The following is a 26319-nucleotide window of genomic DNA, read 5'->3' as shown; positions in this document are numbered from 1 at the left end:
CCGCCGCTCGCCGCCGCCCGCGCCCCGCGCCCGGCGTGATCCCCCCGACGGGCGCGCCGGCCGCTCCGAGCCGGCTCCCTTGGAAAGATGCCACACGTGGCGGCCGCAAGTTTATTCGCTGGAAGACGCCCCCGAGGCGCTGGGAGAGGAAACTGCAAGCGCGGTCCACGCCCTCCGCCGCCTCTCCGTCCAGCCAAAGCCCCAGGACATTCACCCGACCACCCCGGCGCGGGTGGCGAGGGCCGGACCGAGCGCCGCGTCTAAGAGACACTTTTCCCCCCGTCGGCGGACGCCGTCTGAGCCCCTGCTCCGGCCGGACCGCACCGTTCCGGCATTCTCTCGCTCAGTAACAGTTTCGCAGAATCCCATCACGTCACAATCCAAACCCCCTCCAATTGGCCAGCGGGGAGGGTGATTCAACTCTGTTTACTTTCTCCCCCTGCCAGTCAGAACGGCCCTTCGGTGGAGAGGTGCGTCTGGAACCGAGGCGTGCGGCCAATCCGACTGTTCCGTTTCGCCGCCTCGTGCTACCCCGGCCGCCTCGAACGCTGACATTTAAAAGGGTAACCGCCGGGAGGCTAGAAAGGGGGCCGCTGCCCAGCCTCGGGAGCGCCTCTCGGTCCGGGAGCCGCGCCGGGGCCTCCGCGCCCGCGGTCCCGCCCGCGGAGCCGGGGGACACGCCTTCCCCGGGCACTGGCGCGCGCGCTCGTGACAAAAGAAAACTTCAGGTGCGGTTCTCCAGCTTGCAAACAGTTAAGTGACTTCCTGCAAACGCTAGAGTCCCAGCAACCGGCCTTCCAATCAAAAGTAAGTTGGTTGACGTCACTGACATGGGCCCAGCCAATCAGGAGGGCGCTCCGAAAGCAAGCGCTCCGCACTTGTAAACGCCGAGAGCTGTAGTGAAACTGGACACATCCCCGTGTTTGGGGTGGCCGGTAGTAAAAGTGAGATATGTATGCGAGGGCAGGGGTGATGAGCAAATGCAACGCCGAGTCAAAACTTAAAACAACAACAACAAACAACGAAATATGTCAGGCCGAGTTGCCCAAGAATAAATACAAATGAGAAAGCATCATTTCATTTTTTTTTTTTTTTCAGATTCGGGGATGCAGCATACTTGGAGGCAGATTTTTAATAATCATTCGATCTAGTGCACAAATTGACTATGAGTAATTCATCTTAAAACCAAAGTCTTTTTTACTGGCTCACTGTTCCTACCTGGAACACCCCATCTTTGCTTCTGTGATGCCTTTTCATTCCTCTCCTTCCCAATGCAATCTACTCTAGGTAAGTTATTTCAGTTTTGTTTTGAAGCTCCTGGAACCCATCTTCAATTAAATGGACGCAAAAATTTCTATGACTTTATCAAAGACACCATTCTCCTTCTGTCGATCCCTGGATGAATTTCAGGGGTTCTCTTACCCTTAGAAGCAGTGATATGCAGGGACATGACTTGTCTATCTTATCAGGTAGATAGTGACAGAGCTCAACTGAAATCATAAATCTAATGATTCCAAGCCCTTTGGGCTTTACAACAACCAAGCTCTTCGATTTTGTGAAGTATTAACTGTGCTAAACAGATTCTTAAGAACGGGAACAAGCCAGAGATCCTTAGCTATTGAATATTTTGGCATTACTTGATCAATGATTAGCATGGGTCTTGGAGTCTGATGAACTCAGTTTGCCTCTCCCTCTGAATGAACGATGAGTTGTTTTCCATCATGATAGCTGAGAAAAGAATCTAGGGTTAATGCCTAATGCAGGAGGCAAACTGTTAGCACGATTGCTTAAAAATACGTTGATTTTCCTAATTGGGTGTGAGAGGTACCTGCCTCTCACTGATACAGATCCACTGAGGTTCAACCATGGGCTCTACTGGCTGTTAGCCTTAGGTTAAGGTTTGGGAAAGTTATACTATTTTCCTGGTCTCTAAAGGAAGAGTTCCAAATGAACCCTCCCAGTTTGAAGGTCAGTATAGTTTTTTGTTTTTAACTTTGCTTTTGCCATGGTCCAGGAAGATATAGCAGTAGGTTGATTATATGGAAAAGTGAAGTGTGAAAAGGAAGTGGCGGTCAGCCGTGAGTGTTACCATCGCCATCAGTATCATGGTAAAGTAGGTACATCATGGAATGTAATGGTAAAAGTGGCAAAAAAAAAAAAAAAATGGTAGAAGTGAAGCCATCTTAGAGTTCTTATATTCCAATCCCCTTAATTTTAGAAAAGAATTCACTGAAGCCCAGGGGAGTTTGCCTACTTCATAATTTTTCTGGGACAAACTCTGTCCCCAAGGATACATGATCATCTAGAAGTCACACCTTGGCTTGCGTCTTTAAAGTCCAGCACAAATACCAATGGGATGGCTCCAGGGGTCTCTATGATCACTGCCTGCACAGTCTCTTGAACTTGCATTGCAACAGGCATTGCACTGAGCACCCCCGGATTGCCCTAGAGTTCATTAACATTGGGGTTATTCCAGAAAAGAAGGAAAGTCTGTATCTTTCCTTGGACATTATAATCCAGGAACTTGAATGAATCCATCATCATCTTTTTTTTTGCAAAATATAACTCCCCCCTTACTTCTTGCCCTCTTTTCTTTTATTAATTACCTTTAATTTAATTTTGCTTGGACTGGACATAAACCCTAAATTCTTCCAACTCATTCATTTCACAGTTATAGAAGAAAAGTAATAAAAGAAAACCAAGATTTCATGCACACGAGTTTCTCTCACATATTTATAAATGTATCTGCTGCTCGACTTGGTTTAGAATAGCTTTTTAAACCTAGAAATTCTAGAATTATAGAATGCTTTCCCCTTTATCTCTTTTTCCACTCATTCCTTCTCCAGATACTTAAGTTTCAGTCACGGAGCTAGGTATGGGCGAGTACAGAAATGAAAAGACAGTCTATCCTCGATGAGACTGATATGTTAAAAATAAATTATATATACCATAAACTAACATATATCACAAGTAATAATTCCTACATCAGGAATGTGTGTGTGTGTGTGTGTGTGTGTGTAATTTAACAAGCTTCCCTTGCTCTGTTAGGATGTGTGTTATAATAGTTTTATGATTAAACTCAGCTTACACTGTTTTGCCAGCATGTAGTTGTCCCAATTAAATTCTGGCAAAGTAAATTATCCCAAATTAATATGAATCATTCCTAATTACAATGAATAATTTACCAGTAAAGTATATATTATGCCACATAAATATGAGAGGTCTGGTTTCCCCCAATTTAGTCTTTGTAAATACACATTTCAAATCCACACAGACCAACTGGGAGGAGCATGGGACTTCAAAGACTCTAACTGTGCTCCTCGTTTATAAGTATGTGTTTTCCTTTCTAAATTCTGTCTAAGGCTTGGTTTTATTATCCCAGTTCTCAAGAACAAGCGTTTATGGGCCTGTAGCTAAAGTCTTATTTTCTGTGCATCCTAAGATAATTATCAGTATCACCTCTAGAAGAGGTAGTGCCTAGCTTGAGCTGATTCTTTGAGCAGGTATTTGGGCCAGCTTAGGGTAGAGAAGGGGCCTCCTGGGCCCGAGATGAGCAGCACGACCCTAGGCAACCTCTTAGAATTATTTCCTTATCTGTGAATTAAGGGCATTAGATGAATACATCTCCACAGTCTCTTACATATTCCAAATATTCTACGGATCCCCCCCACCAAAAAAAAAAAAAAAAAAAAAAAAATCATAGGGAAAAGTACTGAGCAAAACTTGGGTTCTTTAAACACCATCTCATGTGTTATGCATGTACATACAGGTCTTTATGGCAATGAAGGTCAGAATGTCTTAAATCAGTATTTAATGGGATAGCGGGCACAATACAAACTTGTCCTGAATCCCTTCAATCTTTTCTTCCTTAATTTCATGGTCTTGCTTTTTTCTCTCTTCAAGCTAGCTTGTGCAAATTTTCCACCCTAGCCTAGCCCAAGCGGAGGTATTTCCAGGACGAATGCAGCCCATTCCCAGTCCTCTTCCCTGAGATTTTAATCCTAATTGAGCCCTGGGCAGAGTTTCCCCAACTCTCTGGTGGAGCTTATCACCTGGGGCTTAATCTAAAATACATATTGCCCAGTCTCATCTTTGCCCAAGACCCAGGGAGGTTTAGGACTAGAAGAGCCAGGACTATGTACATAGTGGGTTCTGCCAACTCTGGCTTTTCTCACTCTTTCCTGCTGGGAGGCGTGGACGGTGCTGGGCAGAGCTGCCAGCCTCCCGGCGGGAAGGAAGGAGAACAGATGGCCCGCTGGGGGTAGGGGATCACGTGTCGGACCTCACTCTGGGCTAGATCCAGACTTCTTTCAGGACCCAGGCCCTTCGGCTTCAGCGGTTCCACCTAGGCACACAGCATCTATCTACCTGGGGCAAACCAGCATTCATTTTAGGGAAAGCTGGGAATTAGGAGGTGGTGGTGAGTTGGGGGAGGGGAAGGCGGACCGAAGGGATCCGGGCTCCCAGCAAAGGCAGCAGTGCTGGATTTGAAATACAATCAGGTAAAGACCTATCTGCCAAAACGCCCGCGACCGTAACATCAGTTAACACGCAGGGTCTGGAGAGGGAGGGGGGCTCCGGCCCGCTCGCAAACTTGCACAACGCCCTACTTTGCTCTCGCTCCACTTAGCAGCCTTCCGCAAACTCCAGGCCTTTCCTTTGCCGAGCAGAAAGGCCACACGTTCATGCATATGCAGGAGGATAAGTTTAGCTAGCAGCCCCCCGCGCGCGGAGAGGCCCTGCGCGGCGCACCGTGCATCACCCGCGCTCGGGGGCGGGCGCTCGGCTCCGGCAGCAGACTGGCGGGCGGCGCGGCCACTTGCGGGCTGCGCGCCCCGGCCTGGCATCGCCCTTTTAAAAAGTCTTCCGCAGGCGGCCGCCGCAGCAGCAGCAGCCGGAGGAGCCGAGTTCATCTGAGGACAGCCCCAGTTCTCAGAAATCCCTTCCCTGCTGGAACATCAAGCTCCCTTTACTGCAGTTGAACAAACTGCCCTAGATTGGGGGATGAGGAACCCGCCCCAAACTCGTGCAAGGAGCTCCGGGCGCCCGCGCCCACGTGAGCTAACCTTGATATTAGTCCCCGCAACCCCGGCGGGAGGTGGGGCAGGCTGGCGGGGGTGAGAGTGGGCGGGGGCCGGCTGCTGGCTCTTCTAGGCCCAAGCCCTTGGGTTTGGGCCCTCCGCTGGCGCGTACCGCGCCCACCACCCTGTTTCATAACTGTCGGGTTGAATATTTTTCTTTTTTAACTCTTTGGGGGAGCACAGGTGCGCGCGCGCGCGTGTACTTGTGTGTGTGTTGAAGGAGGTTGGAGGGGGCGGGTAGAGGCACCTTCCCCATCCCCCACAGCCGCGAAGAGGAAAACCTGCCTTGCGGTCTCCCCTGAGAACACTGCGGAGTAGGGTGTCGGGATGACATCAGCTTCTAAACATAGCCCGCACCGCACCCCAACTCTGAGCGCAGCGAGCAGAGCTGGGGCGGGAGCGAGGGGAACGCAGGGAGGCGGGTGCTGCTGTCCGCGGGCGGGGCGCGCCGGCCGGCCGGGCTGTGCGGGAGGACATGACTTTGCAGGAATCCTCCTCGCAAGAGTTTGCAGGCGATCTCTCCCGCGATGGTCGGGCCACGGGGTTAGGAAACATTCTTTCCATTCCGCGCGCTCCCTTGCCCCACAAAAGCCACGGACACACGTGCGCACGCACGCAGTCCCGGGATCTAAGGTGTCTTTATTTATATAAATCAACCCAACCCCCGGCCGTAGCTCCCAGCTTGGGTCCGCCCGGGGGCATCCATGCCCTCCAGCCTCGCGCCTGCCTGGGGGCTAAGCCCGCGAGGGGGTCGGCGCAGCCCTCCCGGTGAGTCAGATGGGCTGTGTTTCCTGTGGTTGTTGTGGAACAGTTTGTCCTTTTTACCAACCCCCCCCCCCGCCCGATCTCCACCCCCTTGGTAAATATAGCGCTCACGTTTCATCATCTCTTTGTCCAACGAGCGCCAGACACCCCGGCCCGCGGCCCCCGCCGCCTCCCTCCTCCTCCCGGCTCGCGGTTACCTCGCATAACCCCGCGCGGGCAGGCGGCGGGCAGCAGCTTGCCCCACGGCCCCCGCCAGCCCTGCACCCCACCGCTTCCCGGGCGGTACACTCCCACCCCCACCTCCTGTTCCCACCCCTGCTGCCAATGCCCCCGCGAGTTGTGTCCCCAAGCCTCCGTTCCAGCCCTCTGGCCCGCTGTCCCGGGGACCGGGCCGGGATTCGTGTAGGTGTTGGGAGGTTTACTCCCGTTCTTCCCAGCCGCAGGCGTCCCCCCGCGCTCCGGCCGGTCCTGGGTCGTCCTCCACTTACCCAACCTCCCCTCTCCCAAGTCCCAGGGCCGCCCCCTGTCCCCCTACTGAGCGCAGGTGACGAGCTGCTGAGACCGTGTCTGATTCACAGACCGCTAAGCCCGCGACGCTCACTTGCGGGTGGGCACTTCGGGAACGTCTCCTTCCCACCCCCCGCACCGCAGAGGGGAGTGGGCTGGAGGGGCGGGAAAAGCGGGGTGGGTGGGTAACAGCCGAGAAGTGCGTGCTTCCCCGTCCCTCTCCCCCTCCCCCTCCCGCTTTCATTTGCACACGTACAGCCACCCACCGGGGACCGGAGGCGGCTGGTGTTCTCTGAACGCCGGGAACTGGCTCTCTCTGTGGTCTCCTGTTTACTTCCCTCCTCGCCTTCCCCCTCCCGCCGCCGCGCCCCCACCACCCCACGCTGCCTCCCGCCCCGGAGCAGCTGGGAAACCTGCTGCAAAACACTGCAGTCATGAGATTTCCCTGGACCCGAGCTGTGGCCTGGGTTTGCCCTGCCTTGCCCTGCCTTGCCCTGCCTTGCCCTGCCTTGCCCTGGGTCCACTTGGGGCTCTTGGTCCTGGAAGGAGAGGCTCTTCGGGCCCCCCATCCAGGAACGGGAAGAGGGGACAGCCTCCCCCCTCGCTCCTTTGCCCTCCCTCCCTCCCTTGGCACCAGATACCATCCTGTGGGGGCCCTGCCTGGCTGCCTTTTTGGCCAGGGCCCTGGGCCACCCCTAGGAGTGGCCACCTGTCCCGGGAGGGGTAGTGAGAGAAACGACAGTGTGCAAGGACTCCGAATCCAGGATGCTGCGGGGCTGGCTAATTGGCCATCACAGGCTGTCCTGGTCGGGCCAGGGTGCCGGAAGTTCCCTGCTGACTGAGGTTTTCCGGCAGAGCCCCCCCAAAACCTGCTCCCAGGGACACACCCTCTCCTTATGGAGTCTGGCAAAACCTTCCCTTGCAAAGCTTGCTTCCCAGCAGGGAAGAATTCGGTTTCTCTTCCTAAGTAAGCTGAGTGAACAAAGAGCTCCCCGGAGGCCATGAGGGTGCGCTCTGGGGGCCGCCCACCTGAAGCTCACCCCCATTTATAAACCACCTCTTCACCACAGCTCTGGGCTCCACTGTCATGGTTACCAGCTCCCTGTCCTTCCGCAGCAGCTCGAACATTGCACAGAGGTGGAAACAAACAGGGGCATTGAAAATGTCCTTTTGAATATTCCAAACGCAGCCTTGGAATTTGGGTAGTGGAGAAGAGGGAATGCAAGTCCCCCCCTGTGGTTCAGTGGTTGCCTTCGGACCCCATGACCTTGAATGAATCCGTCACCTTAATTGGCCCCTCAGGTGCCCGAGGAGGGAAAGGAGCCGGTCGAGATACTACGGAGTGCAGTTCGGAACAGAGGAGGTCCACCTGCGCTGGGGAATCTCAAGTCAGTCTTCTGCCCTTTCCACCCAGCCGGACCCCCCAGCTGCTGAACCCCCAGCACACTACACCGCCCCCTTCTGCCGTCTCCTATGGATACCCTCTCCTTCCCGGAGATTCCAGCACCTGACCCACAGTCCTCTCCCTTTGCGCCACCCCTGCTAATGTTTCAGGGGAATCTAGCCGCCTTGTGGAATAATGATCTGTCAGGAACCCCAGTCGCCCCACGGCAACCCTTTTGCCCTCCACCTTGGACCTTTGTCATGTGGATACCCTGGACCTTTTTTACTTCTAAAGAACAGCACCACCTCTGCTGTCTTCATCTCAAGCCAACCGGTGCCTGACCAACATCTCTAACCCCTCCACCTTATTTTTACTCTAATAACCCACTTGAATGGTTCTTTGACCTTACTTTGACCTTCAGCCTACTCTTTCACTGTTCCTTATGGCCCTTACAGTCTCACAACCCTCCTATCCAGCTTCGAGTTCATGGTCTCTGTCCATCATTCTACCATCCATGCACCTCTCTCTGCCTTCTTCCTGGGACCACCCACCCGGCAAGACCCTGATTCTGTCCAGCTTAACCCACAGCACAAATCCAACAGTGCCGTCCTCACTAATTCTAGGATCATGAATCTCGAGTTCATGATCAACACCGCCCTTCTGCTTTTCCCTACTCTGTTGGCTCTCTCACACTCTGAAATGACCCTGCACCCCTCTCCCCTTCCTCACTCTGAGCTGAAAACCTTGGGTAGTGGAGAAACGCAGTTTCACAAGAACCGCCCTATCTTGCCAGCACCATAGCTTCCATCTCACCTGCCTCTCTGCCCTGGCGTGGCCTTCCCTCCTGCCACAGGGAGGTAGTAGCATCCGGGCCCTTAGGTAAACCAGATCTTTCCACTTGGCACCATGGTCCGTCCCTCTCTCAACCACTCCTGGGATTATCCCCTATCTCCTGCTCCTCAGCTGTCCCCTTCTCTTAAGTAATTCTTGGGGACACAAAAACATGGTGTAGTTCTTCCTTTCTATTTTTGAGAGAGAGAGAGAGGGAGACTGAGAAAGAGTGAAAATGTGTGTGTAAGCAGCAGGGGTGGGGCAGAGAGAAAGAATGAATGAATGAATCTTAAGCAGTCTCCACGCTCAGCACAGAGACCAATGTGGGGCTCAGTCTCATGACCCTGAGATGGTGCCCTGGGCCGACATGGAGAGTCCAATGTTTAACGGACTGAGCCCCCCAGGCACCCCTTCCCTTCCTTTCTTTATATGTGTTTGTACGTATCTCCTTAGCCCCCAATTCCCCTCCATTATTACTCTTTTTTGCCACTTTTTTCTTGGCTGCAGACATCTCAAAGTTGCCTGTGTGCCTGCATCTCCCATTCCCTCTTGATCTCAGGCCCATCTGACTTTCACTGTCCTTGCACCGCCAAAACCGCTGTTGTCAAGGTCACGAAGGAGCGCCATCCTACCGGATCCCCTGGCCAGGCATTTCCCTTCATGCAGCTTAGAGCAAAGAAGACTGAGGAGGACAATGAAGGAGGAGGAAAACGGGAAAAATACGCCGTCTTAGAAGCAAAGGGGAGACAGTGTTTCAGGGAAAAGAGTTTAATTCTTCATCTCCTTTGCTGGTTTCATTTCTTCTTCGGACTCTAAACATCGCAGTGCCCTGTCCTTTGGCTCTTCTCTACACCTACACTCGCTCTCTCGGTGATAAGATCCTTACCTTCTAGCTGCCAGTGACTCCCAAAAATATTTTTTAAAGATTTTATTTCTTTGAGAGAGAGTGAGTGAGCACACGAGCTGGGCAAAGGGGCAGAGGGAGAAGCAAACTCGCAGCTGACCAGGGAGCCCGATGCGGGACCGACCCCAGGACCCTGGGATCATGACCTGAGCTGAAGGCAGACCCTTAACCCACTGAGCCACCCAGGAGCTCCTGACTCTCAAGTTTTTATCTTCAGTCTAGACCTCACTCCTGAATTCCACATTTGACTGTCCATCTGTCCATTCATCATTTCCACTTGATTATCTAGCAGGCATCTCAAACTTCACATATTTCTAATGGAACTATTGGTTATTTCTCCCTACAATGGCTTCATACAAGGCCCTCCCATCTTTGGAAAAGGCATCCCTGTGCTTCTGGTTGCTCAGGCCAGGAACTGAGGAGTTATCTTTCATTCTGTTCCTTAACCTATACCCCTGGGCTAAGCCCTCAGGAACCCTGTCAGCTGTGATTTCCAAATATATCCTGAATCTGCACTTGTCAATTTCACGACCACCTTCCTCTCTCTCGGGTTGCTAACTGCAAGAGCCTTCTAGCTGCTCTCCGTGCTCCCACTGAGCCCTGGCTTCTTTTTTTCTCAACACAACTGCCACAGTGCTCTCCTTGACCCCCATATCAGGTCAGGTCCCTCCTCTGCTCAGATCTCCACAGTGCTCCCCATCTCTCCTTGAGTAACTGTCCAAGTCCTTAGCCAGGCTCTTTCTTCTACCTGGAAACTCCGCTCCACGAGGGTTCTGCATGGGCTGCTGGGATGGCTCAGTTGGTTGAGTGTCGGCCTTTGGCTCAGGTCGTGATCCCAGGGTCCTGAGATTGAGCCCCACCTGGGCTCCCTGCTCAGCGGGGAGCCTGCTTCTCCCTCTCCCTCTATCCCAGCACCGCCCCCCGCACGGTGCTCTCTATCTCAAATGAATAAATAAAATCTGTAAAAATCAAGAGAGGGTTCTGCATGGCTCACTCCCACACCTTCCTCAAGTCTTTGCTCCCCAGTCCCCCTCTAAAAGTGGTCGATCTACCTTGACCGTTGCATTTAGACAACTGCGATTGCTCGCTCCTAAGTTTTCTTTTTTCCTGTGACACTTAGCATATTATGACATGCTACGCAATTTGCTTATTTATGAGAGAGAGAGAGAGTGTGTGTGCATGTGCGTAAGTGTTGGGGGAGGAGCAGAGAAGGAGAGAATCTTAAGTAGACTGCACCCTTACTGCACAGGCCACTGTGGGTCTCGAACTCATGACCCTGAGATCACAACCTGAGCTGAAATCAAGAGTCAGACCCTTAACTGAGCCACCCAGGGGCCCTGCCTCTCTACATTTACAGAAAAACAAAAATGAGATCAGGCTGTACTTTTCAAAATCTCGTTTTCAGCTAACAATTTTCTGTGAATGGTTTCCATATCCTACATCACATTCTTCTACCTTATTATTTTAAAAAATAATTTCTCTCTTGAATAAGTAAACATTCACACGGTTTAGTTAAAAAAGTATAAAAGGCTATGTAATGCAAAATCTCTTTCCCAACCTTGTCCCTTTTCTTGTTACCTTTTTCGGAAGCAACGGAATATTTCTGTCCGGCACAAGCCTCCCCCCCCTTTTCAGGAGGTAAGTTCTTCCTCAGGTATTTTATGTACATCCAAGCAAATACATATATATATCTTGCTTACATTGAACACAAATGGCTAATATCAAATCAGTGCTCTGTGGTTTACTTTATTTTTTAAAAAGATAGATTTATTTATTTATTTTAGAAAGAGAAAGCACGAACAGGAGGGACAGAGGGAGAAAAAAACCTCAAGCAGACTCTGCACTGAGCTTGGAGCCCATTGTGGGGTGTCCTCTCATGACCCTGAGATCAGGACCTGAGCAGAAACCCAGAGTCTGACGCTCAACCGACAGGGCCATCCAGGCACCCCTATACCTTACTTTATGAACATAATAATATATCTTGACAATCACTAAAGATCAATATATGTAGTTTCCTTAAGTTTAAGAGCTTCCATGTAATTCTGATATAAGGGATGCCTGGGTGGCTCAGTTGGTTAAGCATCTGCCTTTGGTTCAGGTCATGATCATGACCTCAGGGGATTGAGCCCAAAATTAACTCCTTGCTCGGCCGGACAGCAGCTTCTCCCTCTGCCTGCAGCTCTCCCTGCTTGTGCTCTCTCTGGCAAATAAATAAAATTTAAAAAAAAAAAGAATTCTGATATAAATGTACCTTAATTTATCTAACAAGTCAGCATTTAGGTTACTTTGAATCTTTTGGAATTTCAAAAACTATTACCATAAATAACCTTCGTTCACACTGGGGCAATGGAGCCATAGGAGGAAGTTCTTGAAATGAAACGCCAGATTAAAAGATACCTGCATTCGTAACTCTGAGAGATGTCAAACTGCTTTCTCCAGACTTTGTACCAGTTTATAGACGCCTCCTCCTAAGTCTGCAGGAGCACGTATTATTCCCATCCCCATCGACAAGTTGGTTAAAAACGAGTTTGATCTTTGCTGATGTGATTAATAAAAATGATATTTTAGGGTGCTTTTAATTTTCCACCTCTCACTATAGGTGAGGTTGGGTATCTTTTCACATGATTGAGAGCTTTTGATTATATATATATATTATATATATTTATATATAAATATATATTCTTATATATATTATTATATATTATAATATATTTATATATTATATATATATATATATTATCCATAGTTATTACCCCTTTTCTTTCAGACCATCAGATTTTTTTCCCACAGGGTCTTTGTATATTAGGACATCAGCCTTCTCTCTGCATGGATCACAAATATCTTCCCCAATGTGTCACTTGCTTTTTCACTTTACTTATTGTGTTTGTGCTGTGCGGGAGTTTTTAATGTTATTATTGTTGTATTTTTCAGTTTTCTGTACTTCCAAATGTTATTTCAGAAAGGTCTTCCATATTCTTATTATGAAATAACTGTCTCATGGCTTCCTCTCATGCCTTCATGATCTTATTGACCTATTAAAAATTTTTTCTGAGCTGATAATGCCTTTTTTTTTTCTTACCTCATTGTACTTACCAAAACCTCTAGCAAAATGTTGGTGAAAGTAGGGACAGTGGACATCCTTGCCTTGATCTTGGTTTTACACAGGAGCAAATAGGTAAATGATGAGCTGACTCTGCATTGCCGAATTACTCTCCACGAAGTTGATGCCAATTTGAACTGCTCTGCCTGGCTTGGAGTTGCCTAGGAAACCGTAACCATTAAGTATGATGTTAGCTGTAGGTTGTCGATGTCCTTTATCACATTTAGAAAGTCCCCTTCTATTCCTAGTTTGCTGAGAGTTTTTATCATAAATTTTGACAAGTGCTTTTTCTGTATCTATGGGGATGATCATATGCTGGTTTGTTGGGTTTTTTTTTTCTTTTTTTTTTTTCTGGCCTTTATCCTGTTAATGTAGTGAATTATATTACTTTATTTTTGACCCTGAAGTCATTTGTGGAGTAAACCCTGCATTTCTGGAGTAAACCCCACTTGGTCATGACTTATCCTTTTATATATTGCTTGATTATATATGGCTAATACTCGGTAATGGGATTTTATATTATGTTCATGAGGGATATTGGTCTATAACTGCCTTTCTTATAGCATCCTTGCTATGTATTGATTTAAATTCCTGTTCATTTTTCAGTCCATTTCTGGATTTTATATTCTATTCTCTTCCATGAATCATTGCCTTTCTTATCTTACTATTGTTAACGGGTGGATTGTTGGGTATTTAGGAATTGGGTTATTTCCCGTGTCCTGTTATTACAGACAACGCTGCAATGAACAGTATTTCGGCTAGATCTTTTCCGACTCCTTGATTATACCCTTAGTATAAATCCTTAGAAGTTGAGTAACTGGGCCAATGCAGAGATGGAAGCAGAGTAGTGTACAAGTGCTTTCTTCCTCCGTGCCTTCCAGGGGCCCCTTCCATCCCACTCATGCGTCCCGTTGATGGAAACTAAGCGGAAGCAAAATGGCAAAGAAATGTGGAAAAGTCCTTGGCAGGATCCAGCTCCCACTGAGACAGAGCAGCAGGGCTGGGATCGAGGACATTGGATCTGCACAGCTGTAAGGAGCCCTGTCCTTAGAGAAGCCCTTTGCTGTCAGTGTCTTGAAATTCATAATCCTTTCTGAGCAAGGGGTCTTGCGTTTTCACATTGCTCTGGCCCTGCAGATGATGTGGTCGGTCCTGCCGAGCCGAGCACGGAGGGACCAGAACGGAGCTGAGCGTAAAATGCCAGGGCTGCTCTGTTACCAAATGGTTCCTCACAAAGTTTATGCCAATTTGAATTACTTCCCAATGTAGGGAGTTGCCTGGGAAACCACAAATTCGTTATGGTGCTGATAGGGAAGTGCTTAAGGGTCCCCCTCGACAGTCTCCAGCAGTAGCAAAAGCAAGAGCAGAGAAGTCAACGAATTGGTTCCTTGCTCTTCCAACTCAGGGAGTCTGACTAGAAACCCTCCCTGTGCTCCAATGTGTCACCCACCCTTCACCCTTAAAGAAGAAAACAGATCTGACTGGTGAGTATTACTGGTTGTCACAAAATTCATATGGTTTGTTTGTTTGTTTGTTTTTTGGTCTATCTGGTCTACCATTAAATTTATCTTTTACTGTTCTTTCTATAACTTACTGGTGCAGAGGAAACAGTGGGTCTCTCAGCAGTACTTGGGGGTTGGGCTTTTCTAGACCTGCTTCTGGAAGCAGACACCAGGCCTCACATTGGCTCTGAAGAACCCACCAACAGGAAAGGAATGGGAAAGATGTTCAGAGAAGGTTCTGGAGATTTGGGGAGGGTGGTTACAAGGGTCAGAGTGTGGCCCTGCCACTGTGGAGGGGTGGGGGGGTGACCTAGAGAGGAAGCAGAGGCACCTCCTAGGGAACCCAGATGGGTTCCAACCCTTTAGAGACCAAGACGAGCCCACTGTGGGATAAGGCACTTTCAAATATACCTCCCCTATGCCTACCACCATTGTCAAAAATGTCCTTCTTAAAGATCTATTTCCTGAGTTAAAGCCCATAGGTAACTTTCTGTAGCTACTCATGAAGGAAGCAATTCATTCATTCATTCATTCATTCAATCAATCATTCATTCTTCAATAGATTGGGCTTCCACAATATGCCAGCACTGGACTTGGTAGTAGGGGTATAATGGTGACTAGAACACCCATGACCCCTGCCTTCCCAGTTCTACGGTCTAAAAGGGGAGGAAACTAATCAGTTGCAGTACAGTGTGATTAGCATTGGGTCAGAGGAATCAAAGGAGGCCGTAAAAGAAACATAACAGGGGCCCCCCACCTTGTCAGAGCATCAAGGAGGGACTGAGAACAAAGCTGAGGGGGGGCAGTTAGGTAAGGAAGGAGGGGAGTGGGGGGGAGGGGTGTTGTAGGAAGGGGAAGAGCACATACAAAGTCCAGAGGTGAGAAATTAAGCTTCTATGAGAAACTGAAAGAAGTTCGGTGTGGGGACGCCCCAGGAGGGAGAGCTGATGCTCGGAAAGGGGGCTCAAGTCACATCTTCATGGGCTTTGAGTTCCGTAGGGCCTTGATCCTAAGGACAAGGGCAAGCCCTTCAGGTCTTTAGCCTGGAAGGAGACAGAGATTTGTGCTTTTGGAATGCTATTCTGTCTACGTTCTGAGGAAGGAATAGAGTGGAGCCAAGCTTAGAGGAAAGGGAGACGAGCCCAGGGAAGAAAGGATGTGGCTTGGAATAGGGTTGGGGCAAAGGGATGGAGAGAGGTTGGCAGTTTCTGAGAAGCTGAGGAGGAAACATTGTCAGGGCTTGGGAATCAGATCAGGTGGAGCAGGGCCAGGCAGGGCAAGCATGACTCTTTAATCTAGGGAATGGACAATTGGGGACACAAGCTTGTGGTTAGGACAAAGTTGGCCCTTGGGCGAGTTGAGTTTGAGGTGTCCGTGGAGCTGTCCAGCAGACGGGGGCGGAGGGGGGGCTCCTCACCTTGAATTACTTTGTTACAGATTAACAACCGAACTTGCACATTAGGAAGGGGAGAAGATGCAAGTACCTTTGCTTTGCTCAAGGAGGAAGGACGGTCTCCCACCTTGAAATCATACGTCCAATGAGAGATCCCCCTCTCCTGGTTGCGTTAAACTCCCTGCACTTTCTCTAGAGCATTCCTGTCACTATTACTGCTAAGTTGTCCATTTACCCATCAGTGTTCCTTACTGGATTATGAGCTGGAGGCAGGCTCGGGGTCCAAGTCATCTTTGGTTTTCTAGCATCTCCTAGGGTACCTTGAACACAGTATACTCATCTCCCACTAAGTGACTTTAAAATAGGCTAAACATTCTGCTGCTAAGTGAAAAGCTGTTACATGGAGGGGGGGGGGACCCCAAACAAACCTCTGTTGATTTTAGTGGGAAAAACTGTGTTGTATCCCATCTCAAGATACCAAACAATTTTCAGATAGAACAATATAGCAATTGAACAATGGCAACAAATTAAGTTAAAGACTAAGCACAATTTGGGGCATCTGGCTGGTTCTGTCGGCAGAGCACGTGACTCTTGATATTGGGATCCTGAGTTTGAGCTCTACGTTGGGTGCAGAGATTACTTAATTAAAAAAAAAAAAAAAGAATAAGCACAATTTGAAAGTTCAATCAATGCAGTTTCTACAGAAAAGGTAATGTATTAAAACTTTCTTATAGTTATTCTTTGTTTTTTGTTTTTGTTTTTTTATCCTTTTGGTGACTTCTGCATTCTCACTGGGTTAAAAATAAAACTATGGCCCAGAAAGATATTTCCAGAGTTAAAATAAAAGTTAAACAAGCACATGCTTGGAAATACATGGAAATAGTGTGGGCACACTAAAGGTCACAGAGTCATGGATGCTGCAATTCCTCAGTCCTCTCCTGAGGCATGTGTACACACACCAAGATGTTTCAGGTTCATATCAACATGACTTGCAATTCAGATTTGTTCCAAGCAATAAACTGTGTGTCAAGAAAATTGGTGAGTGGTCTTTGTTTGAAACCCCGATGAAGAAATAGTACTTGTTCATTGTTTAGTGAGTTTTTGAGTAAAAGAGTTATTATACATATGTATATAAGAGAAAGAAGTGGTATGACTTCCAAGAGGTGTTATAGTGAAAAACTGCTAATGCATAAAATAAAGAGGAAGGAAGGATCAATGAATGGATAGACACTTGGTAAGGCCCTCTTGGAAGGTCAGAAGGAGCCCTTGTTATCTGAGAGAAGTCTGAGAACCCTGGGGAGCCCGCAGTGATGGCAGAACTGATGAGCAACCCAAGAAGAAGCCAGTGCAAAAACCAATATTCTGGAAGAATGCTAGCTACCCATTAGCGAGCGTTTGGTATTAGCTATGTGTAATGACAGAAGATCTCTCCTGGAGCCTTGGGCTCTGCCAAGAACACCTTGCTTTGCACGCCAGCCCAGAAGCCTTCATTTGGTCTGGGTGGCCAACTTGAGTGTGGAATCCCTTCAAGTTTCCAGTCCACTCTGAGGAAAGATCCTCATTTGTGTTGACCACTGGAAATTCTCTCTTCTTCCTCAAGGTGACACGATGGCCTCTACTCCCTTGGGACTTGGACACCAGCCATGTTGCCATGTTGATTCTAGTCTGTCAAGTGGGCCAAGACGGCTGCAGCTTCCTTGATCTAGGGCTGTGTTGGACGGTTAGCATAGGGTAGGTATGACTTTGCTCCACCCTGCACCCCACAAAACCATCCGCCTTCACCTCTACTCCTACTGCCTCAACTTAAACCAATCTGGAATAGAGAACAGTTTCCTGCATTTACCATCTACCTGGCATATGCGTTCCTTGAAATGTCAGGGTCTTATGCTCCCTCTCTTCTCCATCCTTCTCAGTTTCTGCATTTGCTTCTCTGGTTTCCATACATGACTTTACGGTTTCACAGTGTGCCCATTTTGCTCTCTCTGGCCTGTCCCAGTGCTCTATTGGCTCTGATCTCTCTTTCTTTCCCCTGTATTTCTGCATACTTGTTCTCTCGGTGGCTTCCCACTAACGTATGTGAAGATCAGTGAGAGCTTTCTGTCCCACAGACCAATGGAAAAGCCATAAGGAGCTCTGAGCACGAACATTATGTGCACGGAAGCAGATCATAATAAATTACCAAAAAAAGTTCAGTATTATCAGATCTTAAATCTCAGGAGATGGTGGCCATTGAAATCCCATACAACCATTTTAAATTTTACTCCAGTCTTTCTTAAGCTCTCAGTTCTAAGGCATTCTACTGAATGAGTCGATGTTTCTAGCAGCTCGTAGATTAGCAGGAGTTGGGGCAAAGGTGGTATAGGAAGCGAGCCTAAGTGTTCCCCAAGGGTTCTGCAATGATTATAGGAACCTTCCGTTGGATCCCCAAACAACTGTCTTCAGTGAGCTCTCAGTTTCCAGCCTCTTGAGTCTGGTGTTTATTGTTGAAAAGGTGTGTGGCTTCTCCCCTGGAGGCCCCTTCTCTGTTGCAAGGTCTGTTAACACGGTTTTAGATTTGACTGGAGACGAAGAGAAATCAGCCGACCAGAGAAAGTTGCATCTTGGCATTAGGCTGATTTCAATAAATTATAAATGGAACTAGCCACACTGAGTGAGGCCACCCATTCAGCCCAAGTTATATGAACAGGGGTTTAAGATGTCAGCGCTCTCATAGTTCACATTACCGTGTGGATCTCGGTGGAAATTTTACTCAGCACAACCACTTCAGGGGGAATATCATGTCTGAGTTGTTTGGAAAAGGCAACGTGGCTTCTCTTAACACTTTTATACTTTCAGTGCTTTCTAAGCAGCTTTGTCACCTGAAATGGAGGCAAACATTATTGCTCTCATGTCATGGGTGAAAAGAGGGTGCACGGCACGAATCGACTTTCACCTTGCAGGGCAACGGCTGAGTCATTCAGGGTCACACACAGGTCTGCTTTCTGCTGCTTATTCTATAGGACAGCCTCACCTCGTGGTCAGCGAGTTCAAAGCCCTGGGCTCCCCTACGGTGGGAGGCAGGCTGTTGGTGACCTTGAGTGACTTTCACAGTCTCTCTGGCTGCCTGTTTTCTTGCTGGAAGTCTAGATAACACACCCATACATCTGATTGTATATTTTTTTTATTTTTTTTATTTTTTAAATTAGGAATGATGGATTGCCAGTGAATCAGAGGTGAGGGAGTTCTTATTATACATAAGTGCAGAATCTCCAGGTTAGAAAGGACCTAGAAAGGACGGCTGGCTTAATGGTCCTGAAATTTTGCCTTACAGGGGAACTCGTGAAGGACTCCAAGACTACAGCTTTCTGAGGCCCAGCCTCCTGAAATGGAAAATACCAACAATGGAAAACACCAGGATTCTGTATTTAACAAAATCACCGCAGGTTGCCTGGTGCTGGTTTAGAAACCATGGCTTAGGTGGAACCCCTCCAAGAGCACGGAGCAGGAGGCACGCTCCGCAGCTGCTGAGGAGACAGATGTGCACTGTAAATAAATGGGCCACGGAGGAGAAAAGCGCCCCCCTTCAGAGCTGTTGAGCTGCGGAGAGGTGCTGGGAAAGCCTGGAGTCTGTTTTTGCCAGTAAGTCCTTGAGTTTAGGTATGGAAGCTGGAAAAAGCCCCGACTGGAGCAGGCTCAGCAGAGTCAGCTGTGTGACCTTGGGCAAGCCGTGCCCCATCTCCTGGCCTCAGTTTCCCATCTGTAAAATGGGAGTGCAGGCTGGTTGATCTCTAAGGTGTTTCTACGACACCTGGGCACTTACCTACCATCCTTTTTGATGGGGACGTGCTGCAATTCTAAGTGTGCTCCTTTATCTTAATGTTTTCATAGAATGCTTTACAGACCCAGTGCTTGTCGCATGGAACCTGTTCTAGTCACATCATTCCCCCTCCCGCCCTCAAGCTGTGTGACTACCCACAGCACTCAGAGCATTCCGAGAAGATTCTTGGGCTGGAAAAGCAACTTCCAAGAAGGTGAGATCTAGGGAAGAGAGAAGTCTAGATGGCAGAGGCTTGCGGAAGGAGAGGTGGTTTGGTTTGTCTCCTACGGGACATCTCTGTTCCAGATGAGGGTAATTCTACCTGCTGCCCGCTACTGCGGAAGGTGACCAGAGAAGACTCCTTCGCTGGCAAAGACAGAAGGTTTTCCAGTGACCGTGCTCACCTGGCCCTGGGTCATGGCTGCTGTTGGCAGGGGAGGCAGGTAACGGCCATCACAGCTGGCACCGGCGTGGGCTGCTCAGGCCCCAGGCAGGCCCGGGACAGGAGGCCCAGCAAGGCAAGGGTGCAGGAGAAGCAGCAGCATCTCATGGGCTGGAAGTGATCAAGTGTTCACCACGACTGGAATGGAACCAAAAGAAAACAGTTTCAGTAAAAGAGCCAATGCTGAGGAACCAAGAAAAGGTTTTACTGGGCTGTTGTTGTTAGGGTCAATTCAATTCAGTGGAGGGATGGTTACTGAGTACCTCCTACGAGTCAGAAACTGAGCCCAGCTTTAGGAATTCAAAGATAAACAGGGCACGGTCCGTTCTTTAGGTGTTCATAATCTGGTAAAGACGTTCTCCGGAGGATGGCATATCCCATGTCTTTCCAGCGGGGACAGCACAGCGTGGGGCCGGGGGAGCTTTACAGGGTCTCGGGCAGCAGGAGAGGAAGGTAGAGAAGGTGACGTGAGTAGGACTTTGCTAGGAGAAGAAGGGAGTGGACAGGCCTTCCCAGCAGAAGAGACACAATTAGCAAAGACAAGGAGGTGTGTAGAAATGTGGTGTCTTTGGGAACCGAGAGGAGGTTGGGGGCATGAAGGGTAATAGGTACACAGCGGGGAGAGGGGGTCAGAGGGGTACAGTTTCAGATTTCAGACCTCGCTGGGGAGCGAGCTGGGCTTAGAGTGTGTGTGTGGGTGTGTATGTGTGTGTGTGTGTGTGTAAGAGCTTTAGCACATGGAGTCTCTTGTTAAATACTCACATTTGTGTTTGAGAAATACCATCCTAGAGAAAACACAGAGGACGAGTGGGCAGAGGGCAGGAACGGAGCTGGGATCATATTAGGAAGTTAGCGGGGGGAAGGGAGGTGGTCGAAAGGCCAGGTCACCCGTGTCCGGATGTGGCCAGTTGTGAAAGGGAGGTGCGAAAAATCATTCTTGGTTTTCTGGCTGGATCAAGGGACTCCAGAGCTGCCGCCCCCAACCCCGCCAGCCCCCGACCCCTCACCCTTCACCCCCTCCCGCCCCCTCCTCTAAGTCTGTATCCGTTGGGCCGGGGGCACCTGCTCTCTGCTTCCCCAACACGCAGGCCAGATGACTTGGAAACAGGGGGCTGAGGGGCTCACTTGAAGGAACAGAGAGTTCGGAGAGGCGCCCATCAGAGGAAAGTACTTAAAAATAAACTTGGGCAAAACTCTTTTCAGAACTGTGTATTATTTAGGACTATTCATCTGGAAAACAAGTAAGTGCATATATATAAAGGGGACCGTTACCCACGTACTGAAATGTACGCCGAAACTCTGCGACAGATCCCAGAGCACACCTCGCTGCGACCATCCTGCCGGGCTAGAAATGTGGGCAACGCTGCCAGCACCCCGGAAGGAAGCCCCTTCCCGTTCAGACCCCCCTTCCCTCCACTCCCCCCCCACCCGCCCCCAGGAGAACCACATCCTCACGAAAGAACCTGAAAAGACACCGCGCATTTGGAAATTGCGTCAATTAAAAAAAAAAAAGTAACAAAAGTCCATCTTCCTCATTTTCCTTTTTCTCATTTCAGCTTAGTTTCTCCTCATCGTAGTCTGACTGACTTTGGCGGGGGTGGGGGTGGGAGGGTGTCCTGAAATGGTCATTTGGTTCAGTCCCTCCGGTAGTCACAGAACCGCGGTCCGGGCTGTCCTCCTGTCCCTTCGTCATCTCTGTGACTTTCTGTGGCTTCTGCAGCTGTGACTACAGAAAGGCCGTGCCTCCTGCCAGCGGCATTTGCTTGTGGCCACAGCGGTGAGTGCAGCCCGGACCATGTACAGGGACAGAGCGAGGAGAAGAAAGGGTGAACGTGGGGCCCGGACTCCTCACATTTCCTTATTTTAGGATCTCGGTGTCTTTACGGGCGTGAGGAGCTACGTACCCATCGCACTTTCTAGAGAGGCTCCTTCTTCAACCGGCCCTTAGGCTTGCAGGCTTCCGCCCGTTCTGGAAGCTACGCGTCCATTCATGACAGCGGGGAGTTGTGTGTGGAAAGAGGGTCTGCCTAGAAGAAAGGGTGGATGGCCCAGATGTCTGATCCCCTGGGGCGAGCCACCTCAAAAGAGGCCAACGGGGCCAGGCATGGGGGGCATTTGGAAAGACCCACCAATTGCCGAGGAGCCCTCAGCCTCCTTCCCCGCTTTGTCATCCAGAAGGCCGAGTGGGCCCGCCTCTCCAAGTTCACCTCAAGGTTTACGAGGGTCAGCGTGTTTGTGCTGGCCTTGACATTTTCACAGATCGCTCGTGGTTGTTTTTATTAGTTTTATTCCAGCTGCTGTGCCAAGGCCCTTGGAGCAGCCTGGCCTTCCAGGCCGGCTTGGGCTTGGGCGTGGAGTCCCTGCTTAATTGACTCAAGTCGCGAAGAGGTACCATGTGCTTTGAACTCTTGCCTATTCCAATGCCGGACAAAATCCCAGGCAGGCACCGTAGGAAAACCAGTAATGAGGTTCACACCTCCAAGCTGACATCGCCCCCAGACTCGGACTCTGTCTGGTCAGGTGTTAAGTGCCAAGGTGGAGTGCAAGTCCAAGGGGGGGCAGGTCTGAGGCATAAACAGGGCCCCAGAATGTGCTTCCTCCTGGGTCCTAAGTGACGCCAGCCTTGGGCGATCTCGCAGCAATCCTGTCACAACCCCGCAGCTAATAGCATCACGATGACCTAAATAAATTCACAGATATCAGTGACTGCCTGTGTTTTCACTTCACACCGACTCTCCCCAGATGTGCCTCGGCTGGGGAAGTACTTGGGAAAAGGCCTCAGGGAGAATTTTCCTGCGAAGCTATTAGTTTTATCCCACTTCCTAGAGAGAAAATAAGAAAAAAACAAAAACAAAAACTGAAGGAGGGTTAGGAAGAAGGGCCCCAGTCGCCATGATGTAGTGGATGTGTCCTGCTGTTGAGATGCTTTCTTGTTTCATATTTATTATTTAAAAGAGATACCAAGGGCAGTGTCAATGGAACAAAATATTTATTGACTTTCATGAACCGTCCCCCAATAGAGACTTTTAAAAAAACTTTTATCAATTCTAGTGTGAAATTGACTTCTATCTCCTCCAGTATAGTGTGTAATCAGAGTGTCTTTCTTTGATAAATTTTGATACTTGAAAATGGACCCAAGATCAAGCGTACCTCAAAAAGTGATATCTCAAAGAGGGGCTCCCTTCGGCTGCCATTTGTTTATCTGGAGTGTTGAGTCACCACTGGGAATCAGAAAGCAGTGGCCTGTTTACTAGAGCTTGGAAAGACGGTCTCCACATGTACCACTAGTGCAGGGTGTGGTGGATGGGGTGTGGTGGGAGAGAGAGGGAGAGGCCCTAAATTAAAACAGATTTAAGAGTTCTATCAACCAAAGGCAATGGAAGACCTTGCTTGGGTCCTGCCTTGGACAAACCCACTGACTCTAAAACAAACAAACAGGGAAACAGAACCTGCGACAATTGGGGGAAATAAGACACTGCCTGGATATTTGATGACATTAAGAAATTATTTTTTCTTAAATGGCATTGCAGTTATGCCTTTTTTTTTTTTTTTTTTTTTTTCTCAAGTTCTCAGGACACCTGGGTGGCTCAATCGGTTAAGTGGCTGCCTTCAGCTCAGGTCATGATCCTGGGGTCCTGGGATCAAGCCCCACATCAGGCTCCCTGCTCAGTCGGGGAGCCTGTTTCTCCCTCTCCCTCTTCCTGCTGGTCTCTGCAAGTCCTGCCTGCTTGTGCACTCTCTCTGAAAAATAAATAAAATCTTAAAAAAAAAAAAAAGTTCTCATCTTCTTCTTATATTTTAGAAATAGGTACTGAAGTATTTACAAGATGAAATGATATAATGTCTGAAATTTGTTTCAAAATAACCCAAAGGGTCAGGATGGGGGTTAAGTGTGTGGCAAGGGAGGGGAGGCAAGAGATGAAATAAAATTGGCCTTGAACTGGTAACTGTTGACGATGAGAGATGCTTACAGGAGTTCTGATTTATTGTATTATTGTCTCTGCTTCTCCATGATGAACATTTCTGTGATGAAAAGTTACAAATGAAAGACCTCCTTGACTCTTGTCTCTGTTTGTTTTTTCTTTGTAGGGGAAGGAAAAGGTAGTAAGGATCCCCTCTCCAATGGGGCATACAATTGTTACCCTGGTTCAATTTATAATCAAAGAAATCTCAATGGGCTCTTTCTAATCTTAGGAATCTTTGATTATACGATTCTGTAAAATTGTGATGAAGTGACACTGGCTTGGGGAGAGGCAGGAAAGCAAGGGACTCCATCCACTGGGAAGTGGTTGGTTTTTTTTTACTTATACAAAGTCAGGGATCCGGTCTGATTGGTTATAAGGGGTGGGGTGATGCAGGACAAGACAATGCTAGGCTTCAGGCACTCTTATAAATGCAGGTGGGGAGAGTACTTATGGTTTGTGTGATACAGCTCATTTAAATTTAAACTAGATTTTATTTTTTTAAAGATTTTATCTATTTTTTGAGAGAAAGAGAGAGAGCTTGAGTGAGGGTAGGAGCAGAGACAGAGGGAGGAACTGACTCTCCTGTTGAGCTTGGAGCCCCACTCTGGGCTAGACCCCTGAACCCAGAGATCATGACCCGAGCCGAACTGACGGAGCCACCCACACACAACCACCCCTCTCCCCCCCCCTTTTTAAGATTCGATAAAGCACATTTTAAAGAAACTCTGTCCTAGACTCAGAAATAACTTATACCTTAGCGTGGATTTCCAGCACTATCACCGCTGTATTTGTTATCTGTACCTTGTAACAAATACGCCTACGTTCAGTGGCTGAAAACCACTAACATTTATTATCTTATGGTTTCTCTGGAAGGTGGTTCTGGCTCTCAGTCTCCCTGGAGGCTGCGGGCCGGCATTGGGTGCGGCTATCAAATTCACATCTGTGGGTCTCTCCACAAGGCTGCCTCCTGACCCGGTGGCCAGCTTCTCCTAGAGCAAGTGAACCATGAGAGCAGGAGAGAGAGCCTCACATGGAAGCCACAGTCTTTTGGTAACATAATCATGGAAGTGGTAGCTCATTGCTTCTGCTGCATTCTGTTCTTGATGAGTGAGTCACTAAACCCAGTGACAGTGACCGGCTCCTCATTTGCCCCGGAGCTTTCCTACATTAGCACTGAAAGACCCACATCTTGGGCATCCCCTTGGTGCTGGGCAAACCAGGAGGACTTGTCGCCCTGAATCCAGCCGACACTAAAGCGCAGGGACTTCCATAAGGGCATGAAGACCAAGGGGTGGGGATTACAGAGGGTCACCTTGGAGGCTGGGTACCATAGCAACCTTTCTAAGATTTACTTCTCTTCTTACCGAAGAGTCAAGCCCATGAGCCTCTGGTGATTTATAAAATAAATGTTGCAGTTTGTAAATGATATAATGAATCATGTCAAAGTGAATTGAATAAATATATAAACCCACTCTAGAAACAAAACTTCATTTGAATGGGTTAATGAGATTTATTATATCCAGGTATGTATGTACATGTATATATATAGGGTTTCCCACCCCCCATCTAGTCATCATTTCAAGGCAAATATTGAAGTGGATATACCATTTCCATCTTTTGCTTTGCTTTCTAGAATTTCTGGCTAGATTTATGGCCTAATTTTTTTTAAAATTTATTTGTTAGAGAGAGAGCGAGCGAGAGAGCGAGCACAGGCAGACAGAATGGCAGGCAGAGGTAGAGGGAGTAGCAGGCTCCCCGCTGAGCAAGGAGCCCGAAGTGGGACTCGATCCCAGGCCGCTGGGATCATGACCTGAGCCAAAGACATCTGCTTAACCAACTGAGCCACCCAGGCATCCCTTGTGACCTAATTTTTAAAGAAAAGTTAACTTTTGAACTATGGAAGTATCATGCTTTATTCTAGACTCTATTCTAGACTATTTGGAATCTATAGAAGAGTGATATGAAACAGAAAAAACATCTAAAGATTTTTGCTTATTTCTGTATATGTTGATGCTTTGTGTTTAACCTTGTAGTACACTTTCCATCTTTTCACACATTTCTTCATTCATGTGCTTTTTAGGGCCCCCATAGTTTTCCGATTAAGGGGCTATGCCATGATGTTCTTCACATTTCCCTATGGCTGGATATTTTAATTAGTTTGAATTTTGGAGCATTCTCTAATAATTTTAACCCACGTTTGACCATTTTTGACTCTGACTCAGAAGAAAAGTCAAATCATTCATTCATTCATTCATTCAAGAGACCATTATTTACAGAGTACCTACTGTGCGTCACGGGGAGGACTGGTGACCTTAGAGGATGAGGAGTCAGAGAGAGGGGACTGCCCTGCCAGCAGACAGCCCCCATTCTCCTCTGCTAAGGCATCCTCTCTATAGGGCAGGCTTTGCCTTTGTCGAGGGCCTTCACATCATTCGGTGCTGCCCATCCGTGGGTGGGGAGGTCTGCCCTATTCTGGAATTCAGTATTAGAAAGCTCATTATTCCCGTACCCTTAAGCCATATCTTCCCTCCCAGTCTTTATGACTCATGTCTTAGTCAGTTCAGGCTGCTGTAACAAAAACATCATAAACTCAGAGGCTTAAAACAACATCTATGTCTTATAGGTCTGGAGGCCGAGGAGGGCAGGGTC

At 48.5% G+C, this 26319-nt stretch overlaps 1 long non-coding RNA gene across 2 annotated transcripts; it reads left to right on the top strand.

Annotated features, from left to right (window-relative positions):
• Nucleotides 1–7: 7 nt before the first annotated feature.
• On the top strand, nucleotides 8–19669 carry LOC132024822 (uncharacterized). Of its 2 annotated transcripts, XR_009406319.1 has the most exons (5): nucleotides 8–807; nucleotides 1099–1287; nucleotides 17068–17198; nucleotides 18778–19085; nucleotides 19335–19669. It is a non-coding gene; the product is annotated as an uncharacterized LOC132024822 (long non-coding RNA). The 2 variants fall into 2 exon arrangements; XR_009406318.1 differs by having other exon boundaries at nucleotides 18778–19669.
• Nucleotides 19670–26319: the final 6650 nt, after the last annotated feature.

Source organism: Mustela nigripes, chromosome 9, assembly GCF_022355385.1.
Source record: "Mustela nigripes isolate SB6536 chromosome 9, MUSNIG.SB6536, whole genome shotgun sequence".
Lineage (NCBI taxonomy): Eukaryota > Metazoa > Chordata > Mammalia > Carnivora > Mustelidae > Mustela > Mustela nigripes.
This window is presented reverse-complemented; position numbering and strand designations above follow the sequence as displayed.